The following is a 4,788-nucleotide window of genomic DNA, read 5'->3' as shown; positions in this document are numbered from 1 at the left end:
TATATATTTCTTCATTTCCAGATATGAGTTTCTATCTGGTGTCATTTCCCTTCATCCTGAAGAACTTCCTTTAACATTTCTTGTATGGCAGCTCTACTGGTTACAAATTCCCTCAGCTTTCTTTTATGTGAGAATATCTTTATTTCACCCATGTATTTAGAAGATAGTTTTGTTGGCTATAGAATTATGGATTGACACTTTTTCCCATCTAGCATTTAAAAGATGTTCCATTATCTTCTGGCTTCTATAATTTATAATAATAAAATAGCCATCAGTTTAATCATTGTTTTCTGTATGCAATGAGTCTTTTTTCTTTAGCAGCGTTAGAGATTTTCACAGTACCTTGTTTTAAGTAGTTTGAGTATGATCTGACTACATGTGGTTTTCTTTATCTTGTTTGTGATTTGATGAAATTCTTAAATCTGTTTGTTTTTCACTAATTTGGAAAAATATGAGGTATTATTTCTTTGAATACTTTTTTTATTCCTTTTTTTTATTTTTATTTTCTGGGACTCAGATTATACATGTACTAGATTGCTTGGTGTCCCAGAGGTGACAGAGGATCTGTTCTTTTTTTCAATCTTTTGTTCCTTTGCTCCTCATATTTGAAATGTCAGTTGATCTGCATCTGTATATGGTAATTCATTCTTCAGCAACCTTCTGTTATTTATAGCAAGTGAATTTCTCATATAGACATTTACATTTTATTTATAAAATTTTTGTTTACTTCAATATGACCATATTTTACTTTAAGTTCTTAAACATATTATAACAGCTACTTTAATAATCTTGCCTGTTATTCCACATCTGGACCACCTTGGGGTCAGCTCCTAGTGATTTTTTTGTGTCTATCATGAGTCACATTTTCTTGTTTCTTTGATAACAGTTCATATTTTCCAGCTTCTTCACATGCGAGTATTTTTTATTGACTGTTAGACACTATAAGTCACTTAGGGTATCTGAGTTGTGTCATTTTCCTTCATAGAATGTTGAGTTTTGTTTGTTCTGCAATTTAATCACCAGTAGATATTTTTTTGTTCTGTCCGGCTTGGTTTAAGTCTCTGTTAGGAAGGGTCTAAAATGTTGTTTGATTGTGGCTTGTTTGTTTTAATTTTGAACCTAGCTTCTGAACTTAATCCTAGGTAAAGGATTTTACTCTAGGGTATGGTTCTTGCTCTTAGGTGTAGCCTTTTGGGGATCTCAAGTGGATGTCTGAGGCAATGAGTTATATCTGAACTCTGGCTCAATTGGAACTCTGAAATCTTTTAGCATCACATGACCTTAGGATATTTACTCAGCTCTCAGCTCCATAGTCCATGATCTCTTCTAGGCCATATGGAATCTCATCCTGCCCATTCATAACCCAGCCCTCACAAAAGACCTGTGGGGAAACCTTGTGTCCACTTCTAGGGCTCACTGAGAAACTTCTTTCTTATATTCTGCCCCACAAATTCTAGCCACTTCAGTAGCACAAGTTTCCCAAATCATTTATGCCTCCTTAGCTCTTCTGCTTAAGCTCCACCTCCATCTCCCTGCATAATGGCTAGAAATTGCTTCCAGGCAGAATACCAGGGTTAATGTGGAGCTCATCTCATCTGATTCTTTTTTCTTAAAGATCACAGGTTTGTGCTTTTTATGACTTAATACTAAAAACAGTTTTCTCATATATTTTGTCTAGTTTTATAGTTATTTTCAACAGGAAGACAAATTTAGAGCTAGTAAGTTTGCAATGGCCAGAAGCAGAAATCTTGGCTGATAATTTTTAAATTTTGGTTCAAAGACTCAATTATTTTTTCTAGCCATTTTCATTTCCATTTCAGTTTTGGCTCCTTGATATTTGCTTTTAGAGCAAGGTCACACTCTAGCTCATACACAAAATGCTGGAAAGGTAATTGGTCCTGTGGAAAGAACATGGGCTTTCAGAAAACCTGACTTCAAATCCTTACTTGGTCACTTAATAAGCTTAAGACTTTAAACCAATTAACTAATAACTTTGAGTTCTAGTATTCTCATCTAAAAATGTGGGCAGTAATAATAATATGAATATTGATGCTGATAGCTAACATTTATAGAAAGCTATCCGTATGCCATGAGTTTTTCTAAGTGTTTTAGACATAATGATATATGCAGTAGTCAAGTGGCCCTGCAGATTAGGAGAGAAAAATAAGATTCTGGGATTCAGGTGGGGCCTGACAGTACCAATGACCAATCTTTGCCTGAGTATTATCAGTTGATGCTCGGTTCTCATCATTGACCAAGAGATCATAAGCTTCCTCCAAGCATCAGTAACTAAATGACTCTTAGATGTGTGCAAATTAATGGGTGATGGGCATTCCTTGCTAATTTTCTACGTGAACATATTTGTCACGGTATTAGACACATTACAAGTTTTCAGTAACAATTATAGAGTAGATAACTATTTGCATGATTGAAAATTAATTAATGGTTTCTAGGGTCATTAAATTTTACTTTCTTGTTTCTCAGCAATGTAGGGAGTAGCAGCTTTCTTGACCAAGGCTGATGAATAAACCTTAAGCCTTTAATCAATCAATATAGTTTAAGTTACATGTTAGTAATCAACAATATGTAAATCTCAGGGATACAACACAATGCAGGTTTGCTTCTCAAGCATGTTAAATGTCAAATTCAGGGCAGGGGATTGTGCTCATTATAGTGTCTCAAGGATGTAAGGTTATCAAGACAACTTTTTATGTGTGCGTCATAAGTATTGAGACAGAGAAAAAGAAACGGAGCACTCCTTACTGTCTCTTAAGAGTTTTTGCACATTTTATTGGCCAAGAAAGTCATTTAACCACACATAATTTTAAGTGTGGGTAGGAAAGCAAATTTTAGCATATACAAATTTTAGCACTGGGGGACTGTAATACTTGCGAAAGGCCCTATTGACTATACTTTCTCTTTATGAGTTTCACCAAACCAGCCTTAGCCATTTCAGCCACACTTTTATTTGGCAACACCTAATATTCACAGATGTTTTTGCCAAGGGACCATAATACTTTGAAAATGGTTATTTGTCTCTCAGACATATGGTTTATGTTTTTTCCTTAAAACTCTCATAATCAATAAGAATGCCATTTTATCCAGAGCCTACATCCAGCTCCACATTTTCCAACAAAGATATTTAAAACCATGATGGTACATTTCAGCCAATGAAAAAAGATGTGGCAAATATAAAAAGTTAAATCTTTTGTCACAAAATCAAGAATGTGCTTTCTTTGGTTTCTAATAACTTTTGAAACTATCTTAAATCGACTAATTATTACAATTCTATGTAAACCTTAATTTTTTATCTATAGTTCGACAAAATTTTCTGCTAGCAACAATTGTCATCAAATTTTCTTTTATTGCCTATGTGATAGAAGGATCACAGAAAGGTCAAACCCACTGATACATGAGATATTGAGTTCATACTTTAGTGAGCAAGTTTTTCATCAAAAAGAGCCAAAGTAAAGAGCAAACCACACAGTAAAAAATGAACTGATTTGAGGATGTTTGGAAAATGAATCTTGAATGTTCCCTTCAGTGTAAATATTTTAGTAGTATTTGTCCACAAAGACCCTAGGTCCTGATTTGAAGGACATGTCCCTGCCTAGCACTTTGGGAAATAATTATTATTTGGGGTAAACATTGATTTGCCAGTCTCATTACATCTAGTTGTCAGCACTATTAATACAAGTTCATAGAGATTCATTTATAGAGAAAAGTATGCAACAGCCATGAATTCTATAGATTATATGTCAAGGTCAAAAGTCTACTCAGATTCCCATTCTCAATAGATTTATGCATATTTTCATAGATTCTCAGGTAGGAAAATTTGAGAATCATTTTAGAATCCCAAAGCCAATGTTTTCATGCCTCTGGTATGTTCACACCTGGTAGGTAGCATCATTTCAAACCCTACAAAAGTTCTGTCTTTCTTTATAATGATTTCATGAACAAAAATGCTATTGCATTCCCATAAATGCTCCCATATCTCATATTACTCTGATAACCAGGATGTCATAATTTCTATGGTGTTGCTGGCTTTTCCTCCATTTCTGTTAGTAAGAGAGGCTACTTCTGTACATAATACCATCTTACTGACACTCCAAAATCTTCACTTTGTGCATATTTTATTATGATGAAAAGGTAAGCTAAAAATCCATAATAAAAATAAAACTAGAGATTTTTATCCTGGACAAGATGGCATAAAGCTATTTCTCCCGGCTCCTCCCCACTAAGGACATGAAACCCTGAAAAGAATGAAGAGGAAATCAAAAGAGAACTCTTAAAGGTGGAAAGAGGAACGCAAACTGTTTAGGTACCCCAGGGTGGCAGGACCAACCTGCATGACAGGGTGTTTTGCAAACTCCTTCACACAAAAGAAGAAGATCCAGACCTGGTAGTTCCCAGTCCCCAGCCTAGCAGCAGAAGACAGCCCAACTAGGCTTGTCCCCAAATCGGAGTCCCTCCAGAAACTACACCAGGCAAGCCCTACTGACAAGTGTTCAGGAGAAGCATTCCCTTTCCATGCTAGTCCTAAGTCTCCCTTGCCCCAAGAGACCTCATAAATCCAGGCAGCACTGGCAGAGGGATTTCAGCACAACACACTTTGAGCTCTTAAAGCCTCTTTGTACCCTTGGGCTCAAGACTCCTCTCCCCTAATGAGAAACATTAGGGTTGCAGGATAATATTAACAAGGGGATTCTGTCACAAGCAGCCAACCAGGAAATACTCTCCATTTACTGCAGGCAAAGGAGATCTCACCAAAATGCAGTCCAGAGATTT

The sequence above is a fragment of the Pteropus vampyrus genome, unplaced genomic scaffold, assembly GCF_000151845.1.
Source record: "Pteropus vampyrus isolate Shadow unplaced genomic scaffold, Pvam_2.0 Scaffold20, whole genome shotgun sequence".
Taxonomy (NCBI): Eukaryota; Metazoa; Chordata; class Mammalia; order Chiroptera; family Pteropodidae; genus Pteropus; species Pteropus vampyrus.
This window is presented reverse-complemented; position numbering follows the sequence as displayed.